The sequence below is a fragment of the Aotus nancymaae genome, unplaced genomic scaffold (genome assembly GCF_030222135.1).
Source record: "Aotus nancymaae isolate 86718 unplaced genomic scaffold, 86718_ANA_hifiasm-v0.15.2.pri h1tg000004l, whole genome shotgun sequence".
In the NCBI taxonomy this organism is placed as follows: domain Eukaryota; kingdom Metazoa; phylum Chordata; class Mammalia; order Primates; family Aotidae; genus Aotus; species Aotus nancymaae.
In genome coordinates, this window is record NW_026988415.1 from 63,286,812 (window position 1) to 63,302,344 (window position 15,533).

General features: G+C 36.5%; 1 protein-coding gene across 3 annotated transcripts in view; it reads left to right on the plus strand.

Annotated features, from left to right (window-relative positions):
• Window positions 1-15,533, plus strand: part of HMGN5 (high mobility group nucleosome binding domain 5) — a 73,831-nt gene that overhangs the window by 2,167 nt on the left and 56,131 nt on the right. For all 3 annotated transcript variants that reach the window (XM_012455731.2, XM_012455734.2, XM_064362816.1), the window contains one exon: window positions 1,644-1,823. The gene's annotated coding sequence lies outside the window, so the exon portion shown is untranslated. The remainder of the gene's footprint in view (window positions 1-1,643; window positions 1,824-15,533) is intronic.

Sequence of the window (15,533 nt, forward strand, 5' to 3'; positions counted from 1 at the left end):
TTTATCTCACATAAGCAGAATTCCTGTTTCTGCAGAGAAATCACTGTCAAGTATATTTTAATGAATTGCTTGTGGTTGAAAATTTTTAAATTGAAAAACAAAGTTATACAAATCTTAGAATATGTTTATTTAACATTTATATTTAAGTAAGAGTATAGGTCCATTTGAATTTTTATGTTTGATACACTGTGAAGTGGTGTGTATTACTCTGTTTCCACACCGCTATAAATAAATGCCAAAGACTGGGTAATTTATGAAGAAAAGAGGTTTAATTGACTCACAGTTTTGCACAGCTGGGGAGGCCTCAGGAAACTTACAATCATGGTGGAAGGCAAAGGGGAAGCAAGCTTGGACCTTCTCACATGGCAATAGACAGAGAAGAGTGAGAAACAATGGAGGGAAAGCTCCTTATAAAACTGTGAGATCTCATAAGAACTCACTAGCAGTAGACCAGCATGGGGGGAACCACTCCCATGATCCAGTCACCTCCCATCAGGTCTCTCCTTAGACACGTGGGGATTATGGGGATTACAATTCAAGATGAAATTTGGATGGGGACACAAAGAGTAACCAAATCTTCATGATTCAAAAATAAGAATGCTTGGGGTCTTTGTGGTCTTCAAAGAGCCTTGATTTTTTGGAAGAACCACCAACATCCCTCAATGATGCCCTGGTGCCCACCTTCTTGCCTGCTCTGGCAGATGGGAGACCAGTAATACAACATTTTTCCTCTATTAACACACAACACATTAACACATAAATATGTAAATCACACACAAAATTACTGCACATTAGAGGATATACTGTTGTTCTCAAGTGCCAGCAGAAGGGGAATATCTACAGTGGAGATAGGGTAGTTTAAGTAACAGAGTGTTATGCTTAGTAATTCTTAGCCTGTCTCAGTTACCTGCTATGTAGTGATGTGCATCAGCAGGAAGCAACTTTCAGATTCCTTACCAGAGGGAGTCTTGGAAGTATTGTGTTCAGATGTTTGATCTCACCCCGATGGTAAATTTATAATTAGAGCCACTAGAGGGTGCCACTCACCTGCAGAAAATAAACGTGCACGGCTTCGAAAAGCCAGGCTTAGAGATGTAATTTTTATTAGCTCTGTGCAGAATTCCAGCAGAAGAATAGAATGTCCTTTCATGGGTTGTCCCTGAGCAATAACAGTAAATGGTCTCAGGAAACAATAGGACTCTACGCAAGAGCAACAACTCTTTCCAAAACTTTCTGATGATAGTTCGAGTTAGAGTTACTGCCCCACTCTTCCGTTAGGTATCACTGACTCCACAGGAGAAGCGAATAAATTCAGTTATCATTATGAATAGATAGAATAGGGATAGGGTGGAATTTTAAACCCCTTAAAACCTAAAAAGTCAGTCTAACCCTCTGTGATGGTGAATATTGAGTGTCAACTTGATTGGATTGAAGGGTGCAAAGTATTGTTCCTCGGTGTGTCTGTGAGGGTGTAGCCAAAGGAGATTAACATGAGTCAGAGGACTGGGAGATGCTGACCCACTCTTAGTTTGGGTGGGCACCATTTAACCAGTTTCCAGCACTGCGAGGATAAAAGCAGGCAAAGGAACATGGAAAGACTAGACTGGCTTAGTCTCCCAGCCCACATCTTTCTCCCGTACTAGATGCTTCTTGCTCTCCAACATTGGAATCCAAGTTCTTCATCTTTGAGACTCTTGGACCTTCGACCACAGACTGAAGGCTGCACTGTCGACTTCCCTATTTTTGAGGTTTTGGGACTCGGACTGGCTTTCTGGTTCCTCACCTTGCAGACGGCCTAACGTGGAACTTCACCTTGTGATCATGTGAGTCAATCTTTCTTAATAAACTCCCCTTTATATATACACCTATCTGTTCTGCTTTTGATCGACTCAAAGTGTTAGAAAATTATTTTCTGAGATTAAGTTGAAATCTGTTTCCTTTCATGTTTCTTTAATTCTAATAATGACCCATTATAAACTCATCTTTATCCTTGTAATACGAAGCTTTCTCTTCTCCAACTTAATATTTCCTTTCCTCTAACCATTCTTCGTATGCTGTGATCTCTACAGGTGTCTCTAAATATGTTTCAGTTTGTCAGTTTCTCTCTTCTACAAAAGATAGTATGGGAATTAATTGTTAGAATCCAAGTATGGTATGACTAGCATTGTATAAAGTAGTGTAGGATCCTCATTCTGGACCCTGTACTTCTCTTTTAGCACGTCTGTTTTCTGAGGGATAGTACTTCATTGTGGTTTTAATTTACATTTCCTTGATTACTAAGAAGGTGTGCATCTTTTCATATATTTATTGCTATTCATATATTTTATTTTGTGGAATATCTGTTAAGAAATTTTTTTTCTTTGCCTCTATTCCTAATAGCAGCCTTTTATCCTTTATATATTGCAAATAACTTTTATCCTGAGACTGGTCTTTTCTTAAAAACATTTATAATTAGTCAAATATAAAATATTTCCTTTACGGTTAATGCTTTTCTGTGCATTAAGAAATTTTTCCAGACCCTGAGAATGTGAAGATGTTATCTTACGTTTATCTATAAAAGCCTTATTGTGGTGCTTATTTTGGAGACAGAGTCTCACTCTGTCACCCAGGCTGGAGTGCAGTGGTGCAGTCTAGGCTCACTGAAACCTCCGCCTCCAGAGTTCAAGTGATTATCCTGCTTCAGCCTACCAAGTAGCTGGGACTACAGGTGCATGCCACTATGCCTGGCTAATTTTTGTGTTTTTAGTAGAGATGAGGTTTTGCTGTGTTTGCCAGGCTGGTCTTGAACTCCTGACCTCGGATGATCCACCTGCCTCGGCCTCCCAAAGTGCTGGGATTACAGGTGTGAGCCACTGCGCCCAGCCTATTGTGGTGCTTTTTACAGTTAGATCTATAATCCACCTGGAATTGATTTAGGTGTAAGGTTTGAAATATACATCAAGTTTACTTTTTTTTCAAATAGATGTCCAATTATTCTAGCACCAGTAATTGGAACTACATCCTTTTCCCACTGTTTTGCAATACCGCCTTTGTCAAAGATCAAATGATTATACATGGATGAGTCTGTTTCTGGTATCTGTCTACTCTTGTGCCATTATCACACTGTATTAATTACTATAAATTTAAGTATCTTGAAATCTAATATGGCAATTTCTCCTATTTTTGTCTTCTTCATGAAGTGTCCTGACTATTCATTGCCCTTTATATTTCCTTTGAAAAAGGTAGAATGTTTATAACTGCAATGTAAAAATATAATTGATTATAGTATGGTGACCTTGTATCAAGAAATTTTCTAAGCTCATATGTGAATATTAATAAATCTGTATATTGTTTTACATTTTCTATTTACACAATTATATTAGCCACAGAAAATGGCAGCTCTATTTTTCCTTTCCAATCTTATACTTTTTATTCATTTTCATTTTCTTATTTCTTTAGACACTTCCACAATACTCATTCCTTTTACCATTGTTGTGTAACAAATAATCCCAAGGCTTAGTGGCATGAAGCAACAATTTTATTATACTCACAGATTCTTCAGGTCAAGAATTCCCAGCCAGGGCACAGCGGTGACTACTTGTCTCTTCTCTACTATAATTGGGACCTTAGCTGTAAAGCCTTGAAGGCTGGGAGTCACTTGATGGCTGGAGGCTAAAACCATTTGGAGGTTCCTTTATTTGTGTGTCTGGTGCTTGTGTTGAGATGATTCAAACTTTAAGCTCAGATGTAAATGTTGACTAGAATGCCTGCATATGGCCTCACCATATGACTTTCTCCTGGCATGGCAGGTTCGGAGAATTGATCTTCTCATACTGCAGCTTATAGCCCAATGAACAAGGAAGAAACTTGATTGTCTTTTATGACCTTATCTCAGAAGTTAGATAGCATCATTTGTCCAAACAGCTATAATCCAGAAACAAGAAAAACAGGATTTGAATGGACTCCAAAGGAACCTTTAAGGTGACTTGGATAGGCTTCAAAAGCAAGGGGTATATGTCTTCAAAGAAAAGACAGCATCATCTAGAGTCTCATTATTAACACCACATTATCATCTCACGGCCCAACACTCAATCAAAAATGATCCTACTTAAAAACATAGATATGACTGAAAACTAAAGACAAGAAAAGCACACAGAAATTAAAAAGACATATTACCACCAAAGGAGCAGCAAGAAAATTTATTGCTGACTGTACATTGGAATAAATGAGAGGCAGAAGACAATGTAAAGATGACTTCTATGTTCCAAAAGAATGTAACTGTCAGCATAGAATATAACTGTGCTAAAATAACGTAACTGTCAGCATAGAAATCTAAAATCTAAAGCTAACAAAAATATCCCTTACAAACTAATGTGAAATAAAGACATTTTCAGATAAACAAAAGAGAATTATTCACCAGAAGTTTCATAGTAATTGAATACTAAAGGATATATTTCAGGTAAAATAAAAGAGATTATAGCTAAGAGATGCAGCAAGAAGTGAAGAACAACAGTAATGGCAAATATCTGAGTATATCTGAATGAACAATGACTGTGTAAAACAATAATTATAAATGTCTTGTAAGTTTAAAATATGTACAGAACTAAAAGACAGAAGAAAATTTTAAAATTGCATATATAAATAAGCTTCTCACAAAGTAAACTGTAGGCCCAGGTGGTTCCATTGGCAAAATTTGCCAAACATTTAAGGAATAAATAATGCCAATTTTACCCACATTCTTCAGTATAATAGAAGAAAATAGATATTTCTCAATCATTTCAAGGGCAGCTTAGTGTTGGTTCCAAAGCTTGATGAGTACATTTCAAGAAAACAAATCCACAGGCCAATCTCATCTCTTGAAAAATAGAAGCAAAGTTGCTCAACTAAGTAGTATCAAACCAAATCCAGTAGTATATAAAAAGGGTAGTACTTTATAACCAAATTAGGTTATTCTAACTGTTAAGCAGAACATTGGGCACCACTTACTAATCCCAGGAATTGACCCTAATCACATCTGCACATTGCATCACTTTATCAGAGTCATGAAAGACAACATAATGCAGTCAAGCCCTGGATGAAACAGCACTTTACTTACATAGAAAAAAGAGTAAAATCAGCTTCAATAATGTGTGTTGGTACTCCCCATGACTAGATGTTACCCCCTAGCAAGTAACACAGAGCAATTGGATAAGCACACCCTTCTTGTGCCTTAGAGGAAGGGCCCTTATCCACACCCACCCTAACCCAGTCTGAAAGACAGAAAGCTAGGACATTCCTAAGAGCCATTGTTGCATACACTTAGTAGAAGAAAGAACACTTAGTAAGTCTGAAACATACAAAAAATATTTGCAGCCTGGAACAGGCTGTGTAGGCTGCTTATATCTTGCTATGGAAATGTTTTTGACCCAACACCTATATTAAATGGCCAAGTGGGGGTCAAAAGATTTCATGCACAAGACTGCGTTTCCCAACACTAAGAATTTAGAGTTGGTTCAACTTTTGAAAAGCAATCAATGTAATATGCCTCATTAAGAAGAAAAATCACATGATCATCTTAATAGATGAAGAAAAGTAATGTGATAAATTCAACTTCATGATTTGAAAATTAGCAAACTAGAAAAATAAGGAGTCTCTTTAATCTGATAAAAGGTATATACAAAAAGCTAAAGCAAGTACCATATTTAGTAGTGAAATACTAAGCTGCTTCTTGTGACAATGGGAATGAAACACGAATACCTGCTATTATCTCTTCTACTCAACATAGTGCTAGATATTCTAGGCAATATGATAAAAGAAGAAAAATAAAATCAAATTATAATTATCGGAAAGAAATTTAAATGCAATCAATTGTAAATAATATGCATGTATATAGAAAATACAAAAAATCTAATAAACTATTTTAAATAATCAATTGTTTCAGCAAGATAACTGCCTGCAAGATCAATATATAAATAGAATGGTATTTGAACATATTAGTAACAGATGTGAGAAATAAAAATATTTAAATATACCATTTAAAATAACATAAAACAATATTGAAGAAAAAAAAAAAGTTGGAGGACTGACACTACCCAATTTCAAGCCTTACTATAAAGCTACAGTAACCAAGGTAATGTGGTATTGGTAAAAGAACAGACAAATAGATCAAGGAAACAGAATAGAGAGCCTAGAAATAGACCTACATTAATATAGACAACTAACCTTTAATAATGGAGGCAATGAAGCTAATAAGATAGGTCTTTCAACAAATGGTGCTAGAATAACTAGACATCTGTGTGTTAAAAAAAATGACTCTACACATGAGATTTTACACCCATTACAATAATTAACTCAAAATGGATCACAGACCAAAATTTAAAATGCAAAACTATAAAATTCCTGGAGGATACTATAGAAGAAAATCTAGATGACCCAGAGTTTAACAATAACATTTTACATACAACCCCAAAACTTCAATCCATAAAAAAAAATTGATAACCTTAACATCATTAAAATTAACAAATTTCTCACATAGAATAGGAAAATTTATTTATATAGAAAGTAGATTGATGATAGTTACTAGAGGCTAGTGGTGAGGGCTTTGGGAGAATAGAGAGGTTGGGAGGTGAGAACTAAAGGGTATGGGTTTTCTTTATGGGGTCATGAGAATGTCTTAAAATTGGTTGTGGTGATGATTACACAACCAAATATAGTGCAGATAAAAGCTATTAGATTGTACACTTTAAATGAATAAATTGTATAATATATTAATTATATTTTAATAAATCTGTTGCCAGGCCAGGCACGGTGGCTCAAGCCTGTAATCCCAGCACTTTGGGAGGCCGAGGGGGGTGGATCACGAGGTCAAGAGATTGAGACCATCCTGGCCAACATGGTGAAACCCCATCTCTACTAAAAATACAAAAATTAGCTGGGCATGGTGGCGTGCGCCTGTAGTCCCAGCTACTTGGGAGGCTGAGGCAGGAGAATTGTTTGAACCCGGGAGGTGGAGGTTGCAGTGAGCTGAGATTGTGCCACTGCACTCCAGCGTGGTGCCTGGCGACAGAGTGAGACTCTGTCTCAAATAAATAAATAAATACATAAATCTGTTGCCAAATAAAATTTAAAAGTTAAGCTCTACAGAAGGCAGTGTCAAGAGAATAAAAAGAGAAGCCACAGGCTGAAAGAAAATGTTTATAAATGACATATCCGGTAAGGGACAGTTTTACAAAATATACAAATACTTAAAACTCAACAATAAGAAAATATGCAAATACTTAAAACTCAACAATAAGAAAACAAACAACCAACTAAAAATTGGCCAAAGATCTTTACAAACACTTACCTCATTAAGGAAAGTACAGACGGCAAATACGCATTTGAAAAGATGCTCAGCTTTATATATCATGAGGGAAACGTAAATGAAAACAACAATGAGATACCACTACACAACTATTACAATAACCAAAATCCAGAACACTGACAACACCAAATGCTGCTGAGAATGTAAAGCAACAGGAACTGTCATTCATTGCTGGTGGAAATGCAAAATGGCACAGCCACTTTGCAAGTCAGTTTGGTGGTTTCTTAGAAAATAAAGCCTACTCATACCATATTATCCAGCAATCATGCTGTTTGGTGTTCCTCCAAAGGAGTTAAATACTTATTTCTACATAAGTACACAGACAGTACAATAAGATATAAAGCAGCACATGGATGTTTATAGCACCTTTGTTCACAGTTGCCTACACATGGAAGCAAATAAGTTGTCCTTCAATACATGAATGAATAGATTAACTGTGGTACATCCAGAAATAAAATATTATTAGGTACTGAAAAGAAATGAACTATCAAGCCATAAAAATACATGGAGGAAACTTAAATCCATACTATTAAGTGAAATAAGCTAGTCTGAAAAGGCTGTATACTATATGAGTCCAACTATGTGACATTATGGAAAAGGCAAAACTATGGATAGTGTAAAAATATTAGTGGCTTCCATGTGTTGGGGGTAGGTAGAGATAAATAGGTGGAGGTATTTGAAAATACAGTCTATTTGAAAACACACAGCTAGAGGAGACAAAATAAAAAATGATAAACAACCATGAAGCATACCTACAGGATCTAGAAAATAGCATCAGGGCCGGGCGCAGTGGCTCACGCCTGTAATCCCAGCACTTTGGGAGGCCGAAGCAGGTGGATCACGAGGTCAAGACATCGAGACCATCCTGGTCAACAAAGCGAAACCCTGTCTCTACTAAAAATACAAAAATTAGCTGGGTCTGGTGGCGCGTGCTTGTAGTCCCAGCTACTCGGGAGGCTGAGGCAGGAGAATTGCCTGAACCCAGGAGGCGGAGGTTGCGGTGAGCCGAGATCGCGCCATTGCACTCCAGTCTGGGTAACAAGAGCGAAACTCCGTCTCAAAAAAAAAAACTAACGGAAACACAGCATACCAAAAAATATAAAACACAGGGAAAGCAGTACAAAGAGGAAAGTTTATAGCTATAAATGCCTATATCAAAGAAAAACTGCAAATAAACAATGTAACAATGCATCTTAAAGAATTAGAGGCCAGGGCAGGGCGCAATGGCTCACACCTGTAATCCCAGCACTTTGGGAGGCAGAAGCGGGTGGATCACGAGATCAAGAGATCGAGACCATCCTGGTCAACATGGTGAAATCCCGTCTCTACTAAAAATACAAAAATTAGCTGGGCATGGTGGCGCGTGCCTGTAATCCCAGCTACTCGGGAGGCTGAGGCAGGAGAATTGCCTGAACCCAGGAGGCAGAGGTTGAGGTGAGCCGAGATCGCGCCATTGCACTCCAGCCTTGGTAACAACAGCGAAACTCCGTCTAAAAAAAAAAAAAAAAAAAAAAAGCATCAAAGGGGAAAACATTAACATAGGTATTGGCCTTCAAGAGTAGATAAAGAGAGACTCTCGGGCAGCAGACATTTTAATGGAAACCTTACAGTCCAGTAGACAGTAGCATGACATATTTAAAGTGCTGGAAGAAAAAAACTTTTACTCTAGAACAGTATATTCAGCAAAAGTATCCTTCAAACATAAAAGAGAAATAAAGACTTTCCCAGACAAACAAAAGCTGAGGGGTTTCGACAATACCAGACCCATCCTACAAGAAACGCTAAAGGGAGGACTTCAGTCAGAAATAAAAGAACGTTAGTAAGCCACACGGAATCATCTGAAAGTACAAAGTAAACTGATAATAGTAAGTACACAGAAAAACAAAAAAAATATATAGCACTGTGACTGTGCTGTGTAAACTGCTCTTACCTTAAGTAGAAAGACTAACTGATGAACCAAATCAAAATAATAATTTCAGCAGTTATCTGGGCACAGTGACTCACGCCTGTAATCCCAGCAATTTGGGAGGCCAAAGCTGGTGGATCTTTTGAGCTCAGGAGTTTGAGACCAGCCTGGGCAATGTAGCGAAACCCTGTCTGTACAAAAAAAAAAAAAAAAAAAAAAAAAAAAAAAAATTAGCCAGACCCAGTGGCACATGCCTGTGGTCCCAGCTACTCAGTAGGCTGAGGTGGGAGGATTGCTTGAGCTCAGGAGGCAGAGATTGCAGTGAGCCATGATTTCACCACTGCACTCCAGCCTGGGTGACAAAATGACACTCAGTCTCGAAAGAAAAGGAAAAGTAAACAATAATTACAACTTTTAAAGACACAGACCGTACAATAAGATATAAATAGAAACAACAAAAGTTAAAAACAGAGAATAAAGTTAATATGCATAGTTTTTATCAATTTTCTTTTTGCTGGCTTATTAGGTTGTTATGTTATGCAATGTAAAGTTGCTGGCTAAAAATTATGGGTTATAAGATAGTACTTGTAAGCCTCGTGGTAACCTCAAATCAAAAAGCATGCAATAGATACATAAAAAAAGCAAAACATTAAATTATACAACCAAATAAAATCATCTTTAATAAAAGAAAGACAGGAAGGAAAGAAGTAAGAGGAAACACAAATCAACCAGAAAACAAATAGTAAATCCCAGGAGTAAATCCTTACAATCAACAATAACACTGACTAGAAATGGACTAAATGCTCCAGTAAAAACACATAGACTGGCTGAATGGATTTAAAAAATACCCAATTACCTGTTGCCTACAAGAAACATACTTCCCTTACAAAGGTGAACATAGATTGAAAACAAAAAGATAGAAAAATATATTCCATACTAATGGGAACAAAAAAATAAAAGCAGAAGTAGCTATACTAATATCAGACAAAATAAATTTCAAGAAAAAATTCTATAAGAAGGAACAAAGAAAAAAGAAACTATATAATGATAAAAGTGTCAATACAGTCAGAAAATATGATAATTTTAAATGTAAATGCACTCAACACTGGAATATCGAGATATATAGAACAAATATTATTAGAACTAAAGAGAGAGAGAGGCCCCAATACAATAATATGTGGAGACATCAACACCCCCACTTTCAGCATTGAACAGATCTTCCAAATAGAAAATCAACAAAGAAACATTAGACATAATCTATACTATAGACCAAAGTTAACTATCAGAAATTTACAGAACATGTCATCTATTGGCTGCAGAATACACATTCTCCTCAGCACATGGATTATTCTCAAGGATAGACCATATGTACAGTAACAAAACAAGTCTTTAAAAAATAAAAAATTGAAATACTATCAAGCCTCTTCTGTAACCATAATGGAATAAAACTGCAAATCAATGACAAGAGAAATTTAGGAAACTATAAAAACACATGGAAATTAAGCAATATGCCCCTGAAAGACCAGTAAATGAATAAAGAAATTGGGAAGGGAATTTAAAAATTGATTGAAACAAATGGTAATGGAAACACAACATATCAAAACTTAAGGGATACCACAAAAGCACTACTAAGAGGGAAATGTATAGCTACAAGTGCCTACATAATAAAAAACTTCAAACAACCTAATAATTTATTGTAAAGATGTGCTTGTTTCACATTGCATGCCTATATTAAAACATCTCATGTACCCGATAAATATATACACCTACTTCATACCCAAAAAATTAAAAATTAAAAAATCAAAATTAAATAAAATAAAAGAACTAGAAAAGCAAGAGCCAACAAAACACAAAATTATTCAAAGAAAAGAAATGATAAATATCGGAGCTGAAATTAATAAACATGAAATGAAGAAAATAATACAAAACATTAATGAAACAGAAAGTTGGTTTTCTGAAAAGATAAATTAACAAATCTTTCACCAAACTAATTCTGAAAAAGAGAGAAGATCCAAATAAATAAAATCAGAGTTGAAAAATGTGACATTTAATTTGATACTGAAGAATTTCAAACGTATATTAGTGGCTACTATAAGCAACCATATGCCAATTTGAAAATCTAAAAGAAATGGATTAATTCCTACACAAATACAACTTACCAAGATTGAACCATGAATAAATTCAAAACCTGAACAGATCAATAACAAGTAATGAGATTGAAGCCATAGAAATATTTTTAGTAAAGAAAAGCCTGTCACCCAATGGTTTCACTGCTGAATTTCACCAAATATTTAAAGAAGAACTAATTCTAACCTACTCACACTATTCTGAAAACTAGAAGAAGAGGGGACACTTTTTCAAATTTATTCTATGAGGACAGTATTACTCTGAAACAAAAAGTCAGGACACATCAAAAAAATAGAACTATAGGTGAATAGCTTTGTTGAATAGTGACACAAAAATACAAAACAAAATACTTCCAAACTGAATTCAATCACACATTAAAAAGATCATTTATCATCATCAAGTAGAATTTAGCCTAGGAATTCAAGGATGGTTCAAGATATGCAAATAATTTTATATATACATCATATAAACAGAATGAAAGTCTAAATCATATGATTATTTCAATTAATGCTATAAAAAACATTTGAAAAATTTGAGTATTCTTTCATGATAAAAACCCTCAAGAAATGTGAAGCAACATACCTCTACATAGCAAAAGCCATATATGACAGATCCATAGTTAGTATCATACTTAATGAGGAAAAACTGAAAGTCTTTCCTCTAAGACCAGGAACATGACAAGGATGCCAACTTTCACCATGGATATTCAACCTAGTACTGGAAGTCCTAACTAGAGCTATCAGAAAAAAAAAAAAAAAGAACAGATAAAATGTACCCAAACTGGAAAGGAAAAATAAAATTATCCTTGTTTGCAGATGATGTAATCTTATATTTGGTAAAACCTAAAATCTCCTCCAAAGAGCTATTAGAACTAAAACATAAGTTCAGTAAAGCTGCAGGATACAAAATCAACATACAATAACTAGTTGCATTTCCATATGCCAACATAAAACAATCTGAAAAATAAGTCAAGAAAGTAATTTCATTCATGATAGCTACAAATAAAATAAAATACTTGGAAATTAACTTAATCAAAGAAGTGAATGATCTCTACAATAAAAACTGTAAAACATTGCTTTAAGAAATTGAGGAAAACAGAAAAATTAGAAAGGTATTCCACAATCATAAATGGGAAGAATTAATATTGTTAAAATGTCCATAGTACCCAAAGCAATCTAAAAATTCAGTATAATATCTGTCAAAATAATAATGACATTCTTAACAGCAAAAAATTCTGTAAATTTATATGGAACCACAATAAACCCAGAATAGCCAAAACTAGTCTAAGAAAAAGAACAGAACAGGAGTAATCACATTACCTGACTTCAAATTAGACTACACAGCTGTAGTAACCAAAACAGCATGGTAACAACATAAAAACAGACACACAGACGAATGGAGCAGAATAGAGAAACCAGAAACAAATTTACACACCTAAAGTGAACTCATTTTCAGCAAAGGTGCCAAAAACATACACTGGGTAAAAGACAGTCACTTCAATAAATGGTGCTGAGAAAACTGGATACTCATTTTCAGGAGAATGAAACTAGATCCCTCTCTCTTGCCATATAGAAAAATCAATTTAAAATGGATTAAAGACTTCAACCTGAGATCTCCAACTATGAAACTATTAAAAGAAAACATTGGGGAAACTCTCCAGGACATTGGACTAGGCAAAGATCTCTTGAGTAATAACCCACAAGCATAGGAAACCATAACAAAAGTTGATAGATGAGATCAAGTTAAAAAGCTTTTGCACATCAAAAAAACATATCACACTGTCATGTGTGTACCTAAGCAACAATCTTGCATATTCTTCACATGTACCCCAAAACCTAAAATGCAATAAAAAAAAATGAAGAGAAAACTCACCCAGTAGGAGAAAATATTTGCAAACTACCCACCTGCATTATTCAGTTCTCACACTGCGATAAAGAAATACCTGAGACTGGGTGATTTAAAAGAGGTTTAATTGGCTCACAGTTCTGGAGGCCATACAGGAAGCATAGTGCTGTCATTTCTCAGTTTCTGGGAAGGTCTCAGGAAACTTCCAATTATGGAGAAAGCCAAAAGAGAAGCAAGCACATCTTACATGGCCAGAGCATAAGCTAGGAGCAGAAGATTCCACACACTTTTAAACAACCAGTTCTCACAATAATTACTATTGTGATGACAGATCCAAGAGGGATGGTATTAAACCATGGGAATCTATCCCCATAATCCAATCATCTCCCACCAGTCTTCTCTAACACTGGGAATAACAATTGAGCATGAGATTTGGGTGAAGACAAAGATCCAAACCATAACATTCCACCCCAGCCCCTCTCCAAACTCATTTCTTTCTCAAATTGCAAAATATAATCATGCCTTCCCAACAGTCTCCCAAAGCATTAACTCATTCCAGCATTAACTCAAAAGTCCAAATTTCAAGTCTCATCTGAGACAAGGCAAGTTCCTTCCATATAAGAGCCTGTAAAATCAAAAATAAGTTAGTTACTTCCAAGATACAAGGGCAATATAGGCATTTAATAAGCACTCCTGTTTCAAAAGGGAGGAATTATCCAAAATAAGGGGGCTACCGGCCTCACACAAGTCTGAAACCTAGAAAGGAATTTATTGAACCTTAAATCTCCAAAATAATCTTCTTCAATTCCATCTCTCACATCCAGGGCACACTGGTGCAACACTGCTCCAACCCTGCATTTCCCCTCCACACTGCCCTAGTAGAGGTTCTCCATGAGGGTTCCACCCCGGCAGCAGGCTTCTGCCTGGGCATCCAAGCTTTTCTGTACATCCTCTGAAATCTAGGTGGAGGCTCCTAAGCCTCAACTCTTATACTCTGTACACCTTCAGGCTTAACACAACATGGAAGCCACCATGGCTTATGGCATTCACCCTCTGAGGTAGTGGCCCAAGCTGTACCTGGGCCCCTTTTAGCCGCAGCTGGGATTAGAGCAGCTGGGATACAGAAAACAGTCTCCCAAGGCTTCACAGGGCATCAGGGCACTGGATCTGGCTCAGGAAACCATTCTTCCCTCCTAGACCTCCAGGCCTGTGATGAGAGGTGTTGCCAAGCAAGTCTCTGAAATGTCTCCAAGGCCTTTCCTTCATCATCTTGGCTATCAGCACTTGCATTTCTGTTAGTTATGCAAATTAATGCAGCCAGCTTGGATTCCTCTTCTGAAAATAGGCTTTTCTTTTCTACCGTATGATCAAGCTGCAAATTTTCCAAAGTTTTAGTCTGCTTCCCTTTTAAATGTAAGTTCCGGTTTCAAGTCATTTCTTTGCTCATCCATAGAACTGCATAGGTTCTATGCAGTTAGAAGCAGCCTGACCACATCTTGAACACTTTGCTGCTTAGAAATTTCTTCCATCAGATACCCTAAATAATCTCATAACAAAAGTGACCTTTGCTCCAGTTCCAAATAAGTTTCTCATCTTTATCTGAGACCTCCTAAGACTGTCCTTCACTGTCCATATCACTATCAGCATTTTGGTCATAACCATTCAAACAGTATCTAGGAAATTCCATACTTTCCCTCATCTTCCTATCTTCTTCTGAGCCCTCCACACTCTTCCAAACTCTGCCCATTACCCAGTTCCCATTACCCTTGTCCACTTCTACATTTTCAGGTATCTTCATAGCAATACCACACTCCTTGATACCAATTTGTCATATTAGCTCATTCACACACTGCTATAAAGAAGACCTGAGACTGGGTAATTTATAAAGCAAGGAGGTTTAATTGGCTTGTGAATGGATAAAGAAATTATGGTATATATGCACAGGCAGGTGTACAGAAAGCATGGTAGCATCTGCTTCTGGGCAGGCCTCAGGGAGCTTTTACTCATGGCAGAAGGCAAATCAGAAACCAGTATGTTACATGGCAGGAGCAGGACCAAGGAAGGGGAGGGTGTCATGCACTTTTAATCAACCAGATCTCACAATAATTTGCTATTGTGACAATAGCTCCAATGGGGATGGTGTTAAACCATGAGAAATTACCCCATGACCCAATCACCTGCCACCAGGCCCCACCTCCAACATTGGGAATTACGTTTGAACACTAGATTTGAGTGGGGACATAGAACCAAACCATGTCACCATCTGACAAGGAATTTATAACCAGAATTTATAAGGAGCTCAACCAACTCTATAGGAAAATATCTTATGATCCA